The sequence below is a fragment of the Equus quagga genome, chromosome 2 (genome assembly GCF_021613505.1).
Source record: "Equus quagga isolate Etosha38 chromosome 2, UCLA_HA_Equagga_1.0, whole genome shotgun sequence".
Classification (NCBI taxonomy): Eukaryota; Metazoa; Chordata; class Mammalia; order Perissodactyla; family Equidae; genus Equus; species Equus quagga.
The window spans coordinates 88526733-88546646 of NC_060268.1; the positions used below are offsets into that span (position 1 = coordinate 88526733).

The window sequence follows — 19914 nt, forward strand, 5'->3', positions numbered from 1 at the left end:
TGAATAGAACAAGGAAGAAGTGTTGGGACCTGACCTGGGGACTATGTCATAAAAAGTGGTGTTGCTTCTACTCTCTCCCTCTCATTTCATTCACTCTGTAAGCAGTCATGCTGTGAACATTCCTATAGAAAGGCCCAAGTATCAAGGAACTAAAACCTCCTGCCAACAGCCCGGCAAATGAACTTGAAAGTAGAATCTCTAGCCCTAGTCCAGAGACTGAAGCCTCAGCTGATGGCTTCACTGCAACCTCATGAGAGACCTTGAGCCAGAACCACTCATCTCAGCTACTTACAGATTCCTAATCCTCAGAAACCGTGTCGATAATAAACATTTGCCATTTTAAGCTGAACTTTGGGGTAATTTGTTACACAACAATAAAGAATGCACTTGCCAAAGGCACATATTCTATCATTCCATTTAAATGAACTCTAGGGAAGACAAATCTTATCTAAGTTGTCTGGGGTCATGGGTAGGAGTGGAAACTGGCTGGACAGAGGCACATAAGAGCTCTTGGGGATCATAGAAATATTGTATTTTTTGTTTGTGGTGATGGTTACACATTTGTCACACTCACTGAACTGTACACTTACAAATGGGTGTATTTATTGAATGTACATTTTACCTAAATAAGGCTGATTTTAAGAAAAGATGGTAGGTGATAAGGGGGTGGAATCAGTGACTATAGGCTAAAAAGTGTAGTGGTAAAGGCAAGAAAAAAAGATGGGGTGATGTCTTAAGAGTGTATCTAGGTCAGAGATTTTACTTATTTTTTTTAGGATAAGAGAGACTTGAGTAAGTTTGAAGGCAGAGGATAAGGATTAAAGGCATAAAACAGAAAGTTTAATTATAAAATAAAATTCTAGAGGGGATGAAAATAAATGATGTTAAGCAGGAGGATTAGATAGTGAAATACTTCCTGGAAAAAGTGGCTAAAAGGGAGTGTAGGCATGCAGACAGTTCCAATGTTCTCAGTAAAGTAGATCTGTTTACATGCCAAAAGTTAGAGGCTATGAGTTGGGATTTGGGTTTAGATAGAGAAGAAGTCTCATGTGCTTTTTGTGCAAATTGACACTGAAAGTCAATTACTTTTGGGTTCTTGGTGAAGGTGTTTAGTATCGTTCTGTAAGCCACTAGAAGGCATTGCAGTCTTTTGAGTAGGGAACTGACAAGTTAGGGTTTTCCTATGGGAAAACCATTCTGTAGCAGAGAGAAATATAGACTAGCTGGGAAATGTTAGAGGCAGGGAAGACAAGAGACTACTGCAATCATTCAGTAAAAAGATGGTGAATGAACACAAGAGAAACAGGAACCCTTGGCCTTGATTTGTAAAAGAGATTGCGATGGAATGAAAAGGCAAAATGTTGGAAATAACTGCATGGAATTGAGGGAGAGGGAAAGCAGGAAATGGAGCAGATGAAAGAGAGAAGGAGATCTCACTTTGGGAATTGAGCTTGTGGTTGAGCAGACTATGCAGGTAAAGAGGTGCTTGCGGTGGGTGGGAATGGAGGCTGAAATCTCTCAGGAGTGACTGGAGTAGACTAGAGATGAGATTTAGAAAGCATCTATTTTCCTTTCTTGCTAAGGAATCAAGGCTCTTGGAAATGGATGACCGTATGGGTATGATAGTCAGCTTGGCTGCTCTAACAAAATACCATAGACTGGGTAGCTTAAACAAGAGAAATTTATTTTTCACAGTTCTGGGGGCTGTGAAATCCAAATTAAGGTGCTGGGCAGTCCAAGATGTGGTTTTTGATGAGAGCTCTCTTCTTGGCTTGCAGATGGCTGCTTTTCACTGTATCCTCACATGATGGAGAGAGGAAGCTCTGGCATCTGTTCCTCCTCTTATAGGGCACTAATTCCATCATAAGGGCTCCACCTTCATGCCTCATCTAAAGGTAATTACATCCGAAAGGCTCCACTTCCTAATACCATCACATCGGGGGTTAGGACTTCAACACATGAGCTTTAAGGGGCACAAACATTCAGTCCACAAGAGTGGATAATTAGTAAATGATGCTTCAGAATCAACTATACCTACACTCTGCTTTCTGGAAGGTGAATTGAATGAATTCAGGCACTGTTTCTCAAAATATGTCCTTAGTGCGATATGAGATATTAATGTGCATTCTAGGAGAAATTGGTTTCATGATCAAATAAATTTGAAAAATTTAGGATTAAACAAAGCTAAACAGTTTTTTTAAACGTAGTATTTCTCAGAGACTTAGTATGTAATGGTATTATGCACAGTGAATCCTCAAGAGGACAAGAATATAGAATATGAAGCATTTCTTATATTCCCTTAAGCAGACAATGCTCCATTAAAAAAAATAAAGAAAAGCTGTTTTAAGCTGTGCTGAAACTATAGTTATCAGTAACAGTTATGTGCAAATAAGGATTTCTGTCCTTTAATATTGCAAACTCCATATAATTTTGGGAAAAAATATTGTATTAAAGATGAAAGCAAAATTTTTAAAAAAAATTTGCCCAAGAAAATCTGAGTTTAGGCCTCACATGAGTAGTTGGAGTCCATTTCCATTAAATAGTGTTTAGGCCTCAAAAAACATGGTGTCTCTAACTTCGGCTTCAGAAACCTACTATTATAAATAATTGGGGATAATTATGAGAGCAGCTGAATAAACTGGAAAAGGCTGGGCATAAAGAGAAAAGCAATAGGATGAAATGTGCAGTCTTTGAGCCAGCCCATAAATCTGTCTGGAATCAGAATAACAGTCCCCATCTTCTCCAAACTGGAACCTACGTTTCAAACAAACACCAAGTCAAATCTAACAAAATCAAAATAATGTTACCCCAAAAACTGACGCTGGTTTTCTTTTGCAGTTATTCAGAGGGAAGCTCTGGACCCTTTTACATGCAAATTAAAGTTGACTCCACACTGAGAGATAGGTAGTAACTTTTTTTGAGGCCAGGGCGGTCCTTTAACCCTGAGGCTTTTCTAATTCCCTTCTTTCCATCAACCCAGCAGCCCCTAACTCTTCTACCATTGGAAATATAATGACTTCAGAAGCTTAATTTGATCCCATGAGCAGCCTTTAAGCAAACCTCTTGCTGGAAGGGTCATCATGGAGAAAAGCAAGGGTTTCAGAAATTAAATAAATCGTTCTATCACTAAGCGGTACATCTGACATATATTAATTAAGAGCTGGGAAACCCCTGGGAGCAAGAGACAAGGTGCCAGCTACATCTATCGAAGAGGTCCATACATGACGATATGCACTTTTTGTTGGAAATTCTCTGTTACCGTTGTGTCAGGGTGCATGTTTCCTTGCATTTCTCTAACAGCACTTTTTTTCTGCATGATCAGATCTACTCCTAGACTGTCATTTTCTTATTGTCTGCAAAAGGAGACGTGGAGGAGAGAGTTAAAGTGGGCAGAGCACTTGCATTGTGCCCGCAGTGTGCTAAGGGCTATGAACATGTTGTTTTATGCATTTGTCATCATCGTGTGGCTACTGAGTGGGAGTGATCGCTTTACAAGAAAAGAATGTGAGCATCCAGGATCCAAACCCAGCCTTGGCTGCTTCTAAAGCTCTAGTCTTTCTGTTTAGCACAAGAAGAACTTAAATCAGAAAGGTTAGGCACCCCTGACAACAGGGACGTAAACCAGTATAACCTTTCTGGAGGACTATTTGCAATGAATGTACATCAAGATCCTTAAAAATACTGCTGGAGCTAGTAATAATCATAAAGATAGGTGCCATTTACTATGCATTTATCTGTAACCCAGCACGTAACTCTAATCCATTTCTTCAACGTTGTTTGTGCCTGCAGAATTTCTGAAATGTGTTATAGGAATGCATTCTGAACAAGGGATTGGCAGCTCATACAGCTCTTTACTGAGCGCCTGCTCTGTAGACAGGCTGAGCACTCACTATTCTAAATGGAGAAGGGGAGGGGAGGAGGTGAGAGGGCCCAGGTGAGGGAAAACCTAGTCACTGTGCTATTCTAAATTGGATTTAGTGACTTTCCCTTAGTTTTCAACCCTTCGAAGATAAGCTGTGCCAATCAGTAGCCATGTGATTTGGAGCAAGTTACTTAATCTCTCTAAGCCTGAGTTACTTTGAAAAGGGGGATAACAGCACCAGCCCAGGCTTGTAAAAAATAAATGAGATAATGCCAGTGAAGGAGATGCAGTGTGGGAATTATGGCTCCGGGCATATGTCGTGGTTTGGAACCAACTCCCCAATGAAGACTTTGTATCAGAATCAATCAACTTCACCTGTGCTGTGCAGTACAGTAGCCGCCAGACACAGGTGCTTTTGAGCATTTGAAATGTGGCCAGTCTGAATTGAGATGTGCTGTATAAGTGTAAAATACACACTGGATTATTTTAAAGATTTAATATGATAAAAAGAATGTAAAATACCCATTAATAATTTTTTATATGGATTATGTGTTGAAATTATAATGTTTGGGATATCGCTGTTTAAATAAAATATCATGAAAATTAATTTTACCTGTTTCTTTTTACTTTTTACATGTGGCTAGTAGAGAATTTTAAATCACATATGTAGCTTACCATATGTTTCTATTGGACAGCACTGGGCTTGACATGGAGGAAGGAAGGTAATTTCTGCCACCCAGGAAGTGAAACTTTAGCTCTGGACTGCAAAACCTCCCACCTGGGGACACGTTTCTCTTGGAGATTTCCCTGTTCCCCACCCTCATCCTCGTCTCCCACTTAAATTCAGCCTAAGCACACGGGGCTAATGTGATCTTTCTAAGATGAAAATCTGTTCTCATGATTGTTCCATTGCTTAAAATCTTTTGAGGGTTCCTCTGGGCCTTTCAGAATGAAGGCCGATCTCCTTAGTAGGGCAGCATCACCTGGCCTTGGCTACCCTCCTTCAGCGTCATCTCCTACCCCTTTGCCCTCCAGTTTCTTGCGTGTGCTGTGTTTCTGATACCTCCACGTCTTTGAATTTGCTCTTCCCTTTTCTGGGAACATCCTCTGTTCCCCGTGCACAGACACACAAGCCTCCTGCACTACTCCACCGTTCTTTTCTTGGTTGATTGTCTTCCAGGACCTAGCGCATCTGTCATATCCCTCCAGATGCCTCCCCTGAACTTTCACCCTCCAAGTAGAAGTTGTCCTCTCTGTGGCCCCGACACCCTGCATTTGCCTCTGTAAGGGCACTTGCACATCCAATTTCTTGCTGGTTTGCTTGCCTGTTTCCCTTACTTGACTGTGAGTTCCTTAAAGGCAGGAACCTTGCTCTTCATCTCCGATCCTAGGACCAAGTCTAAAGCCTGGTACACAGTACACTCTCAACAGCTGTTTGCTAATTGAATTGAGAAGCCAGCCAGGGAATTGACCAGGAATCGTTAGCTCACCGGTGGTGTATCTAAATAGAACTCAAGTGACAGAAACCTCCACTCCGATGGCCTTATTGGCTTACGTGATGGAAAAGTCTATGTGTTGTTCTAGCCTCAGGTATTGCTGGATTCAGCAGTTTGATCAATGTCACTAAGACATTGTTTTTCACCATCTCTTTCCTTTCCACTGTGCTGGCTCCATTTGAAGAGATTCTTTCCTCATGGTGACAAGATGGCTGACAAGCACTTCCTTCCAGGTTCCAATTGAGAAAGACAAAATCAGCTAAGGTAGAATTTACTCCTGTTGTCCCTGATTGGTTTGTTTGGGGTCATGTGCCCAGCCCTGAGTCAATCACTATTGCCTGCGGATAGGATGCACTGGTTGGCTCAGGTCTGATCACATGCTGAAGCCATAGAATTGGGGTCCTGATGGAGTTGGCTTCATCTCAAGCAAGGAGTTGAAAGTGGAAGTCCCCTCAAAGAAACATCAGGGTACTATTTATACCACAAAAACCTTAAAATGTCCTCTGCAGCGAAAGAAGAGCCCTGGGACAGGTCTGTTCCAGTGTTGCTTCTTTTACAAAAGTGGACATTTCAGGGACCATAGGTCTCAGGAGAAATTCACGTTCCTACAACTGTGTTCATTTTGTTTTTGCTTTGCTTTGGCATTTAAAGGGACTTTCTGTAAAATGGGGTTTATCCTTGTTATATTTTTAGGCATTATAACCTGTGTAAATCAATTAGAGAGATATGTCAACTGAAGAGAGAATTTAGAGATAGCTCAGAGATATAAAATCCTACCGCTGCTTGATAAGGCCCTGGTATCTTTCCTGGCTTGTAAACTTGCTCAGGGAAAGTCAGAGAATTGCTAAACCCCAACTCTTTCTGATGAGATGGGGCACACTGGGTAGAGATATTTGGTGTACCTTGGAAGAACAAATCTTTAGTATCAGGGACACTCAGTTTGAGGGCGTCTCACAGTAGCTCCTTCTGTACAAATTCACTCATGCAGAACTTTTGAGTTCCTACTCTTCCTACAGGCACTGTATAACCGGTGCAGGAGAGAGAGGGGTAACCAAAACAGACTTCAGGGAGCGTACGCTATAGTGGGAGAGATAGGCAATAAACACAGACAAGATACTTTCAGACTGAGACAAATGCTATGAAAAAATCTGAGTAATATGAATGAGAGGGACTAGGGGAGAGTGGGTCATTTTAGATAGGCTGGCCAAGGACGTTTCTATGAAGAGGCACACTAGAGCTGATGCCTGCATGATGAGAAAGTGTCAGCCACACAGATAACCGCTTAAGATTTCCCAAGGAAGACGGAGGGCTCAATTGTCTGGGGAATTTAGAGTAGACCACTCTAAGTGGCATCCCACACTATCACCTGGGAGCTTGTTGTAATGCAGAAGCCTAGATCCCACCCAAGACCTACTGAATCAGGATCCACATTTATCCAAATCCCCCAGGTGACTGTTAGGCGCAGCAAACTTTGAAAAGTGCTGGACTCTCGACCGTTTTTGCAGCCCACTGGAGAGGCGTAAATCCTGCTGAGTCAGGGAGCAGCAAATGGTATCATCAGCAGTCCCTAGAAAGATGACACGGTAAGACTTGCGGCTGCCTCTGTAACAGACCAGCCAGGCTCTAAGAGAAGGCCATGGAGGACCACGCTTCAGGTCTAAGTGATTTTTAGGTTAGCCCCCTGGCTTTTCGGGAGACTTAAGTCCTTTGAGGAGGAGTGACCTGAGCATGGTGGCCTCCTTTGTGGCAGAGTCAACACTAGGATCTAGGAGTCTCCTCTCTCTGTGTCATCTTTTAAATATTGATCAGGACAGATTAGAGTGGTGTGGAGGAGGGTGAGCAGCAAGATGAGGTGGTTGGGAAATAACGTCACACGAAGCACCAGGAATGTTTACCCTTGGTTTTTTTACCTGTGAGGACGAATTAAGAAAATATACGTGAGAACCAGGTCCACATAAAGGGAAGCAAATTTCAGTTCAAGGCTAACTAACGACGTAATAGTTTGACATGCTAGGCATTCCCCCCCCCATACACATTCAAATAAACACACAATTATCAAAATGAAGAAGTTTCTTCGTGTACCAGTGGACCATATTTTGTTTCTCAGAAGCCACCAGATGATTTCTGAGGTCTTTTGCAACTCGAAGACTGTATGATTTTGCGGCGATCGAGTAGCCAAAAGTTTATGGAACGCACTGTCAGAATCCTGATGCGGCCGTAGACCCATCCATCCATCCGTCTAAAACACTTGTTGAATACCTAGCAGTGACTCTCCTAGGCACTGGACGCAAAGAAGACTAAACCTCACTTTCTGATTTCAAGTGGAGGGAAACAGTAAATCATTTCAGTATGTGAGGTTTAAGTGCTAGGCTCAGGTAAGCACCAGCACACGGAGGAAGGGCGGTTTCCGGAGATAGGGCTGAGAGGAGAGCGTGGGTGGGCATTTCCCAGAGCCGCCTCTGCCAGCCGCCCCACTTTGATCACTTTGCCGCGCGCAGCAGCGGCGGCGGTCAACCTCAGCCTTCCTTAGCAACCAGAACGCACCGCCCAGGTGCCTTCCCATTGGTCTCACCGAGCTTGATGGGCAGCTCTGCTGTGCAATCCCTGCCCGCAGCCCTTGGCTCCGCGCTTACTCATGGGAGGGCTCGTAGGCGTTACGGCCCTCCCAGGTGCCCCGCCCATCCCCGAGCCGCTTGTGGCGCATGCGCTGGCGGGCTGGGGCTGTGTGCAGGGCCAGCGCGGAGCCGGAGCAGCCGCGGGGAAGCTCCTGGGCTCTGCCGAGACCGCTGTGCCCGCTCCTCGCGTCTGCAGCCGCCACTTTGAGCCGTCGCCGCCGCCGCCGCCGCCGGGAGAGCGGCCACCTATTGTCTTTCTCCGCGGCGAAGGTGCGGAGCTGCTCCGGCTCGGCCCGCGGGGGAGCCCCGGGCGCCGCACGGTGAGAGCGCAACTTAGTTGGCGGAGTTGGGGGAAGTTTGGTGGTTTGAGGAGGGGTCGCGGGCCGGGAGCGCGGGCCCCTCCCCCTGCGGCAGCTCCTCGGGGCGGGGGCGCGGAGGGGGCGGGGTCCCTGGGCCGCGGGGGCGGGGCGGGAGCGCGCAGGATGGATGGGCGGCGGGGGCGCCTCGGCTCCGCGGCCCCCTCCTCGCGCGAGTACCGCCTGACGCATTGTCTGCTCCCGGCCCCGCGCGCCTCCCGCTCCCGCATCCAATTTCGGGGCCGCGTTGCACGACGCGGGTGCTGCCGCCGGGTCCCGCGAGGCCTGAACCCCCGGCCCCAGGCTCCCCGGTCCTCTCCTCCGGGGGCGGGTGCTCCGTGGGTCCCTCCGATCCGACGGATCTCGCGGACAAGTGTTGCGGACCCCAGGGAGCGGCTCCCGGGGCCGGCGCGGACCGTAAACACGCGGGGCGCGCCCGCCTGCGGGGGTCGCTGTGGGCGCCCGCTCCCGGGGCCGCGGCCGGGGACCCGCGCGGTTCGGGGATGTGCGGCCGGAGGGGACCCCTCCGGGACCGTGCGGCGCGCTCAGCTCGACCTGGTTCGAGTGCAGCCATACTTGGAGACCAAACAAAACACTCTTTTGGGTAAATATGGCTTAGTGACACTTTGTGCTTTTTGCAAAGTCAACCACTATGTGAAGAGTTTTGAAAAGAATCTGGGGAAAACCCTCCAAAATTTTTTTCATCGGAAGGAAGAATAGACGGGTTTTTTTTTTTTTTTTGGTTTGTTTTTGGAAATAATTCTTACAGCAAAATGATGCCAGCACGTTTAAATTTCTAGGTCTTTCTGTGAACTCAGGAGTTCACAATGAAAGTTGGATAGAGCTGTATTTTGGTGTTCGTTCTCAGCTTTTATACTCTTCAGTGGAGTTATTTTTGGGGAGTTTATTGCCTCAGGCATATACAACTAAAGGAAGAAGATGTGTGCCTTTTTTTCTTATTTTACCCACCCCCCCCCCGCCTTTATTTTCAGAAGCAGCAGCTTATTCCATTTTTCTAAACCGTTGGATTTCCCAGATCAGGACAAACGCTGCAGTTTTTGAAAGATCATTTTTTGCAAGTTTGTAAAGGAGTTATGATGAGTTGAGATAAATCACTGTTACCGTTCTTGTATTCCTTCGTGGTTTCTTGGGCATTTGCAGACTGCATTAAGTACAGACCTTGTGCATCGATTCTGCTGAATTTGGTTCATTTGACTTATGATGTGAGAATAATTCTGTTTGAATCTCCCAAATGGAACTACCTTAAATGCCTGTCCAATTTATAGTGGAACGAACTGACCCGAATGTGTTCATATCAGTTGTTATATTCCTTTGCCGTCTGCTAAATTAAAAAGACGATTTTGAGAAATACTGTGTGTCGATTGGCTTTGATCTATTTCTTATGCTAAGTGAGTAATGCGGAGAAGTATTCCTGGGTTCTTCTGGTTTGGTTGGCCACATTTTGTTTTGAAAAACAAGCGTTCTTCACCTGACGAAGCTGAAGAAAAATGTCCTTGTGGCATAAGCATTGTACTTTTGAACTACAGCGACAAGATCACCTTTAGGAGTCACGATCCGTGCTCGGAGGGCTTTCCTTCCTGGTTGTGGGGGTGTGCGTGCCTGCGTGGATCGATTGTGGGGAGGGAGGTTGACAGTTCTGAACGGGTTCTCAGGGAGGGACATAATGTAAACAAATATTACTTACAACATACTGTGACAACTAGGCCAGTTGCTTTACCTTCTCTGAGCTGTGATGGCGTGTTGTACATACTTTTGTTTTAGGACTTCTCACACTTCATTTATTTGCCTGACTAATGGTAACTGTACGTGTGGTATAAGTGGATTTCTCCTCTGGTCTGTTCACTCCTTGAGGGCTGTGGTGAGTCTGATTTCTTACTTAGCTTTGTACCCTCTTTGCTAGGAAGGAGTCTTAACACAGTGCAGGTGTACAGTATGTGTTTGAATGGGGTCAAATGCTAATGGAGTGCACCTAGAACCCCTGACTGGGGACTTGCCCCAAATAATAGTACACTTTCCGGAATGTGATGAAATGTAGTTTACTTTAAAAGGATTCCTAACCTTTCTTTTTCATCCGTTGATTCTTGGAGTGAAGTTTGAATAGGGCAGTATGGATTTCAAGAAGTGGTTCTGATTTAGAAATTTTCTCCCTTTTCTGGTGGAATGATTCAGACTTCTGAACAAACCCATTCACATCTGTGTCTGTACCTCTCTTGTGAAATGAGGAGGTGGCACAGTTGCGAAGAATGTACATTCTTGGGAGCTAGGTAAATTTGAGTTGAGATCCCCACACTTCTGTAGACTGGTTGTGTAGCCTTGACCAGGTCACTTAACCTGTCAGAGCTCGGGTTTCCTACTATGTAAGGGGTAGTAACATACTTTGCAGTGTTCTTAGGAATAAGTGAAACTCTGTGAGGTACTTAATAGTGTGCCTGACTTTAAGTAGGGCCTGTTACCTGGTGGCTGTAATGATGATACTTTTGATACATTTTTATATGACTTAGAAAAGCATTTTTAAAAGTCTCATGCTTTCTAATGGTTTAGCTATTTCTTTCAGAAGGAAGGAATCCTCCTGAGACTTGAGAGTGTTCGTCAAATGCAGATTTTTTTTTAAGGTGCCGATTGCCCTGAATGTTGTAGAAACAGTGGGTTTATCTTCTCAGTTACCTGTTAGTCTATGGGTGGGGCTTGCCAAACGGCTTAGTTGGGTAGAACTCTGCCTTTATGGTGTTGAAGAAATGGTGAGAGATGGATTGTTTTCAACACTTGTAATAAGATATCTGAATTATTTAGTCAGTTCCAGCTTTTCTTCCTTGTTTTACTTTAGTCTTGAAAAATAGTAGATACGGATTGTGACTACATTTCTCAAACTTGCTTAAGATAGCACCGAACTGGGGTTAATACAGCGTTAGTACAATTCAGAGACTTGAGCAAATCACTCATTTCCTCTTCAAGATAACAGTTTTGAAGGTGCCACCATTTACAGAAGGAAGCAGTATTTAAATCAGTTGTGTCAGCTCAGTTTACAATATTCACAATACCAAATGGGGTAGATACATTCTAGAAATATTACCCTGTAATGGATGTTTCTTGTATATTGAATCTCATCTTTCCATTAGTTTTCTTATAAGGATTTTCTGTCTTATACAGATTTTCGTATAAAATAAGAATTTCCGTTAGTTTTCTTAGAAAATAAGGATTTTCACCAGGAAGGATTATAGTAAACCTTTAAAGATTACATTTGATCAGACTTAGGTTGAGGAAAAAAACTTCCCTGACAAAGCTAGATGAACAAACTTGGACTTTTGATAACCCCTTCTTTTAAAGTTAGAATTTAAGTGCACTTGAATAGACTCAGTTATTCCTGGAGGGGATGGGCATCCATTTGGAAGCGGGGCTCCTGAGTCCCTCACTGTCGGACTGTCTTACCATTGTGAATGGTGAGTGAGGAGGAAGGAAGGAAGTTTAATTCATGTGTCCTCACATTTGTGGTCTTATAGTCCACAACCTGTGTGTTGATTGGGACGTAATAAGTAGAAGGTGAGTAGATAACCCATTTTTGTCATGCCTTGCTGGGAGGATGGACAGGCAGCCCTGGTACTGAGAGACTGAATATTTGTGTGGGACAATGATGTGCTTTCCTTGTTTACCTCTTCAGAGCTTTGTTCGGCGCCCGGGGAAGGTGGGTATCGATGTGTTTGTGTGCTGTGGGTATTGGGATGGGGAGAAGGAAGAGGAGTGAGGGATTTATCATTTCCGCCCCTCTGCAGGGTCTTCTGTTGGAAATCAGCCCTTTTCAATTTTCTGATCATATCATAAGCCCATCTTTGGGCAAAGCCTCTCCCACCCAAAATGGCCAGTTATTCCTGAATAGTTAGGAAGTTAGTAGGTAAGTCACACTGTAATTGATTTGTCTTTAGACAATTAAAGATGTCACGTTAGGGAAAAGCACCAATGAGTTATGTAAAGAGTTTCACAGAGCCCGAGATGATTGTCTGATGGTGCCCTCTGCCATAAGCACGTGGTGTGGAGCCACATATCTGACTTCACATCCAGACTTTGTCATTTATTGGCTATCTGCCCTTGAGCAAGCCACTTTATCTGTCTCAGACTTGGTATCCTTACTTATAAAATAAAAGCAAATTTAATATTAATCTTATCCTGTCTGCCACCCACTCCTGTTGTGAGAGACACTTGAGATAAAACACTATGCAAATCCTGTGTCATTTTGTAATTTTATTGGTTGGCTACTGTTTTGGATAAAATTCAAATCCTAGTCTAGAAGGGGAAAACGTCCAACTAACTTTATTGGTTTTTCCTTATAAAAGGTAATTAAAATATTAAGCCATTTCTGTTGCCATTCTCCTTGATTGTGAAAGTTGATACTTTTTACTTTTGGCTCTTATCTTCTCCGATTTCTTTCCCAACATATTTGTCATGGAATATTTTTCTAAACTCAAAAGAGATTTCAGTTCCCAGTGCTTGCTGTTAGGTCCAAGTTACTGTGAAATCACAGAAACTGATGGTGGATGCCAGTGCTTGAAGTCAGGTGAAGCCAAAACAAACAGGGAACAAAGAAGGTCAGAATATTTCAGAAGAATACAAAAGAAGCTCGTGGACTTATCTCATCTTTTCTGACTCGTTTTCTTAAATTATTTTTAAAAAAATTGGTTTACTCAAATCAGGAGAGTGTACCTCTTATATACCTCTATTTCTTGTTTAATTTTTAAAACAAACCTATGAGACAGGCATTATTAACCCATTTTAGGATGAGAAAACAGCCCCCAAAGTGGTTTGACAGTGGTCACATAGCTACTAAACTATGGTGCTAAGATTTGAACTCAGATTATTTTGGCTCCAAAGGCCATGTTATGGAAAACAGCTTTACATTAGAATGATTTACTCATAATCTTGCCTTAAAATCTCATAGCTGCTTGATGCAATCACCTGGAAAGAATACATTTTTAAAAGAAGTTTATTGAGATATTTATATGATAAAATCCACCCATTTTAAGTATATATGTATCCATGCCTGTAACTTAGCAGCACAATCAAGATATAGAGTATTTGCATCGCTCCAGAAAGTTCCCTTGTGCCATTCTCCAGGCACTTCCTCCCTTCAGCCCTCATCCCATTGCCTGTCTCACCGTAGGCAACCCCTGCTCCCCTTTCTGTCACTACAGTTTTGTCTACATTAGGGGTCCTCAAACAATGGCCCGCAGGCCCGGTCTGGCCTACTGCCTGTTTTCGTAAATCGAGTTTTATTGGGACACAGCCTGCTCATCCGTGCACATATTGCCTGTGGCTGTGTTGGTGCTACAGTGACAGGGTAGAGTAGTGACAAGAGACCGTGTGGTCCACAAAGCCAAAAATACTTACTGTCTGGCCTTTAACCAAAAAAGTTTGCCTATCTCCTTGTTTTACATAACCAAATACAGTGATCACAGCTAAAAAAATTTAATAATTCTAGTGTATTATTCAGCTCATATTCAGCTTTACCCGTTTTTCCTCCAAATGTCTTTTTATAGTTGATTTAAAAAATTTTTTAACCAGGGTAGGATCAAGGTTCACTCAGGATGTTATCTCTTTAGTCTCTATTTGATCATTCTTTTTTTATTTTAATGTATAATTTACATTCAGTAAAATTCACAAGCGTTCTGTGTTTTGACACCTGTATACATTCTCATAACTACTGCTTCAGTCAAGGTTTAGAATGGTTCTTTCATCCCTTCAAATTCTTCTGAGCCCCTTTGTAGTCAACCCATCTGCCACCCCCAGACTTTAGGCACTACTGATCTGTTTTCTGTCTCTGTGGTTTTTTCGCCTTTTCAAGAATCATATAAGTGGAATCACACAGAATGTAGCCTTTTTTTTTTTGGCTGAGGAAGATTGGCCCTGAGCTAACATCTGTGCCAGTCTTCTTCCACTTTCCTCCACTTTATATGTGGGTTGCTGCCACAGCATGGCTTGATGAGTGGTGTAGGTCCACACCCAGGATCCAAACCTGTGAACCCCCGGCTGCCAAAGCTGAGTGCACAAACTTAACCACTATGCACCTGGGCTGGCCCCTGTAGCCACCTTTCTTTTTTTTTTAGTTGGCCCGGTGATTAATGATGTTAAGCTCTTTTCATGTGATTATTTGCCAGTTTTTGGTGATGTGTCTGTTCACATCTTTTGCCCATTTCTTTAAATTGAGTTGTTTGCTTTTTTATTATTGAGTTTTGAAAGTTCTGTGGTTACAGGCATACCTCTTTTTCTTACACTTCTCAGATAGTGTGTTTTTTACAAGCTGAAGGTTTGTGGCAACCCGGCATTGAGCAAGTTTATTGGTGCCATTATTGCAACAGCATTTGCTCACTTCGTATCTTTCTGTCACATTGTGGTAATCCTTGTAATATTTCAAACTTGGTCACTATTATTATATTTGTTACGGTGATCTGTGGTCAGTGATCTTTGATGTTAGTACTTTGGTTGTTTTGGGGCCCATATAAGATGATGAACTTGATAGATGTTGCATGTATTCTGAGTGTTCCACCCACCAGCTGTTCCTCTGTCTCTCACCTTCTCCTTGGGCCTCCCTATTCTCTGAGACACAACAATATTGAAATTAGGCCAATTGATAACCTACAGTGGCCTCCAGGTGTTCAAGTGAAAGGAAAAGTGGCACATCTCTCACTTTAAATCAAAAGCTAGAAATGATAAGCTTAGTGAGGAAGGCATGTCGAAAGCCGAGATAGGACGAAAACTAGGCTCTTTCTGCCAAACTGCCAAGTTGTGAATGCAAAAGAAAAATTCTTGAAGAAAATTAAAGTGCTACTCTAGTGAACACCCGAACCATAAGAAAGTAAAACAGCCGTTTGCTGATTTGGAGAAAGTTTGAGTGGTCTGGATAGAAGATCACACCAGCCAAAGCCTTCCCTTAAGCCAAAGCCTAATCCAGAGCAAGGCCCTAACCCTCTGCAATTCTCTGAAGGCTGAGAGGTGAGGAAGCTGCAGAAGACAGGCCTGCAGCCAGCAGAGATTGGTTCATGAAGTTTAAGGAAAGAGGCCATCTCCATAACATAAAAGTGCAGGGTGAAGCAGTAAGTTCTCCAGAAGATCTAGCTACGACGGTTAATGAAGGAGGCTACACTAAACAACAGATTTTCAATGTAGATGAAACAGCCTTATATTGGAAGAAGATCCATCTAGAACTTTCATAGCTAGAGGGGAGAAGTCAGTGCCTGGCTCCAAAGCTTCAAAGGACAGGCTGACTCTCTTATGAGGGGCTAATGCAGATGGTGACTTTAAGTTGAAGCCACTGGTCATTTACCATTGCAAAAATCCTAGGACTCTTAAGAATGATGCTAACTCTACTCTGCCTGTGCTCTGTAGTGGGAATAACAAAGCCTGGATGACAGCACATCTGTTTACAACACGGTTTACTGAATATTTTAAGCCCACCGTTGAGACCTACTACTCAGAAGAAAAGATTCTTTTCAAAATATTACCGCTCATTGACAATGCACCGCCACCCAAGATCTCTGATGGAGGTGTACAATGAGATTAATGTGGTTTTCATGCCTGCTAACACAACATCCATTCTGCGGCCCATGCATCAAGGAGTAATTGTGACTTTCAAGTCTTGTGATTTAAGAAATTCATTTTGGAAGGCTATCGCTGCGTTAGATAGTGATTCCTCTGACGGATCTGGGCAAAGTAAATTGAAAACGTGCTGGATAGGATTCACCATTTTAGATGCCATTAAGAAGATTCGTGATTCATGGGAAAAGGTCAAAATATCAACATTAACAGGAGTTTGGAAGGAGTTGATTCCAACCCTCAGGGATGACTGTGAGGGGTTCAGGACGTCAGCGGAGGAAGTAACTGCAGATGTGGTGGAAACGGCAAGAGAACTAGAAGTAGGCGTGGAGCTGAAGACGTGACTGAACTGCTGCCATCTCATGAGAAAACTTTAATGCATGAGGAGTTGCCCCTTATGGATGAGCAAAGAAAGTGGTTTCTTGAGATGGAGTCTACTCCTGGTCAAGATGCTGTGAAGGTTGGTGAAATGAAAACAAAGGATTTAGAATATGACATAAACTTAGTTGAAGAAGCAGCGGCAGGATTTGAGAGGACTGACTCCGATTTTGAAAGAAGTTCTGTGGTGGGTAAAATGCTATCAAACAGCATCACACGCTGCAGAGAAATCGTTCATGAAAGGAAGAGTCAATCGGTGCAGCACCCTTTGTTGTTGTCTTATTTGAAAAAATTGCCACAGCCACCCAACCTTCAGCAACCACCACCCTGATGGGTCAGCAGCCGTCAACATGGAGGCAAGACCCTCCACTAGCAAAAAGATTTCATCTCAGATGATGGTTAGCATTTTTTAGCAATAAAGTATTTTTTAAGGTCTGTGCATTGTTTTTTAGACATAATACTATTGCACACTTATCAGACAACAGTGTAGTAGAAACATAACTTTTATATGCACTGGGAAAGCAAAAAATTTGTGTGACTTGCTTTATTGCACTATTTGCTTAATTGTGGTGGTCTGGAACTGAACCCACAATATCTCCAAGGTATACCTCTATTCTAGAGTCAGAGACATGATTATGATTTGCAAATATTTTCTCCTAGTCTGTGGCTTATCTTTTTATTCTAATAATTTCTTTCGAAGAGCAGTTCTTACTTTTGAGAATGTCCAAGTTACTGTTTTTTCTTTCGTGGATTATGCTTTTGGTGTAGTATCTGAGAACTCTTTGCCTAACCTAAGAGCACAAAGACTTTCCTCTGTATTTTCTCCTAGAAATTGTATAGTTTAAGATTTTACATTTATGGAAGATAAACACATGGACAAAGAGAACTGTTTAGTGGTTACCAGGGGGAAGGGGTTGGAGGGTGGGCACACAGGGTGAAGGGGCACACGTGTGTGATGACTGGCAGATAATAATGTACAACTGGAATCTCACAATGTTGTAAATTATGATAACTTCACTTAAAAAAAAATCACAAAAAATTTTACATTTAGGTTTATGATTCACTTTGAGTTAATATTTCTAAATATCTTACTGATATTTGGGGCCAGATAATTCTCTGTTGTGGGGGGCTATCCTGTGCACTGTAGGATCTTTAGCAGCATCACCAGCCTCAGCCCACTACATGCCAGTAATATCACCCCCACTTGTGACAACCAGACGTATCTTTAGACATGCCAAATGTCCCCTCGGGGGCAAAATCATCCCTAATATGAGAACCATGCTTCGAAGAGTATTAGACTTTGTTTTGGCAGGTTTCGTTATTTGCTTGATACTTCTGAGGCTTCTTTTTAAACTTTTTAGGATTAGTCTAGAGTAGCTTTTACTCTAAGGCTAGTTTTGTCCCATTACTAAGGCATGAAGCCCCTGTAGTTTCCATTGAAGAATTTGATGTTTTCTGCTCTGGCTGATGAGAATATGAACGCGTGCAGCCCTATGTGAGCTCTGGCGTCATTCACCTTATAGTTCTTGGGTCCTTCTTTGCCTGCTCGCATAGATTTTTACAGTATGCCTGCGTGGCTCGCTGTTCAATATCAGACTCAAGGAGGCCTCTGTGCTGACTTATGGAGATCCTTCGTGGAAGTCCCTCCTTTCTGCTGCTCTGCAGTTTTTAGATTCCTCAGCCTTCCCAGACTCATGTCTGACTTCTCAGCTTGACAAGGCTGCCATGCTATGCCTGGGGTCCTCCTCGTTGCACCATGGTCCCCGTATGTGCCTCCAGGCTTAGAGAGCTGGTGCCATTGTGGAGCTCGTCTCCTCTGTTCCCTTCTGTTAGGGATTGCAGTCCTGTGCTGTCTGTTGTGAAGTGTCTGTAAGATGTTACCTCATGTATTTTGTCCATTTTTGTAGCAGTGGGAGGCGGTGTGGCAGGATGTCTGGCTCCAGTTGCTCCATCGTGGTTGGAAACTGAAGTCTCTCAGAAGAGTCTGCTTTCTTGGTGGTGCTGAACGTCCCGTTAGAGGATTCTTCAAGTCTTCAGGGGTATAAATATCAGACATTTGTTAAGGGTCTACCATCTGCAGCACAGCCCTTGTTCTGTGGGGAATACAAAAAAAGATGTTTTCCTGTCAAACAAGTACATATATAGTACGTGCATAAGATTGATTGAAAACACGAAATGCTCTAGTGATGAACAGAAAAGGAAAGAGCACTGTGGTCTGATGTTTTCATGGAGAAATGCTTGCTTTTTCATTTTTCGTAGCGCATATGTGTAATTCAGTTGTATAGCACAGGACGCAGTGAGTCGGGGGTGTACTGACTCTTTCATGTGCATTTGGTGACTTATTTGCTGTGTGGCTTTAGGTCACTTATTTGTCTCTGAAACTCAGTTCTCTTTTGTAAATTGAGTATATGACATACCTTGTAGGGTTGTTTGTTAATTTATTCAGCACATATTTGTGTGCCTTCTGCATGTCAGGCGCTGTTCTAGGTGATGGGGATTCAGTGACAGAAAGTAGTTGCTGTCGTCAAGGAGCTGACATTTTAGCGAGGAAAGCAGAAAATAAGTAGGACAAACAATTTTGGTGATGTCTGGTGGTGATAATTCTAGGAAGAATGTGAAGAGTAGCAGCAGAAATTGGGGAGGTCAAACAAGGCCTTTCTGAGGAGATGAGATTTGGGCAGAGACCCGAGGGAAGTGAAAGGAGCAAGCCCCTTGAAGATCCTGGATGGTCCATGCAGAGGGAACATGAGGTGCAAAGAGGGGGGAGTGTGAACAGGGAGGCCAGCGTGGCCAGGACTGGTGGGAAAGGAGAACCGTAGGAGATAAGGCACACGTGGGCAGAGGCCAGATCAGATAGGCTTTTAAGTGTGATGGGAAGCAGCTGATGGGCTTGAGCAAGGAATGAGAAGAGGTAACTTAGGTTTTAAAGGTTTCACTCTGGATGTCAGGAGCAGGAGTGGAAACAGGGAGACTGTTGAAGAGTTTTGCAGTAGTCCATCCAGTTTAGAGGAGATGGCGGCCTGGATTAGGGTGGTAGCAGTGAACGTGGCGAGAAGTGGTTGGAATCAACGAACACTTCAAAGACAGAACTGATAGGATTACTTACAGGCTTGAAAAAGGTTTTGAAGGAAAGAAAGGAATCAAGGGTGATTCCCAGGTGTTGTACTTGACCACCTGGGGGAATGGTGCTGGTGTGGTTGCCTGAGTGGGGAAGACATTGTGTTGCTCTTTTGGACGTGTTAAGTTTGAGATCTGTGAGACTTTACATGAAGAGATAGTAAAGTTTTGCATATGCAAGACTGGAGTTCAGGGATGAAATCTGGACTGGGTGTAAGATTTAAAGAAGTCTAGATAGAGAAGGGAGGGTGGGGGTTATTGTGGGAATTAGGGATATATGAGGCTCCTGGCACATAGTAGGGGCACATGGCATGGTAGCTAGTAATAATAATGATGGTGGTAAACACCACCTAGGTATGACTAAGGAGGACTAGATAGGAATGAAGGAAGATGGCAGTGACCTAAAACAGCACCTTGTGTCTCTCTCCCCCCCCGTCTCTTTCCCTCTCTCTCTCTGTCTCTCTCCCTCTCTCTCTCTCTTTGTCTGTCTC

At 43.6% G+C, this 19914-nt stretch overlaps 1 protein-coding gene across 8 annotated transcripts in view; it reads left to right on the top strand.

Moving 5' to 3' along the window:
* Window positions 1-8098: 8098 nt before the first annotated feature.
* The window catches only part of AKAP13 (A-kinase anchoring protein 13), a 325669-nt gene continuing 313853 nt past the window's right edge, over window positions 8099-19914 (top strand). For all 8 annotated transcript variants that reach the window (XM_046653445.1, XM_046653447.1, XM_046653446.1 and 5 more), the window contains exon 1: window positions 8099-8293. The gene's annotated coding sequence lies outside the window, so the exon portion shown is untranslated. The remainder of the gene's footprint in view (window positions 8294-19914) is intronic.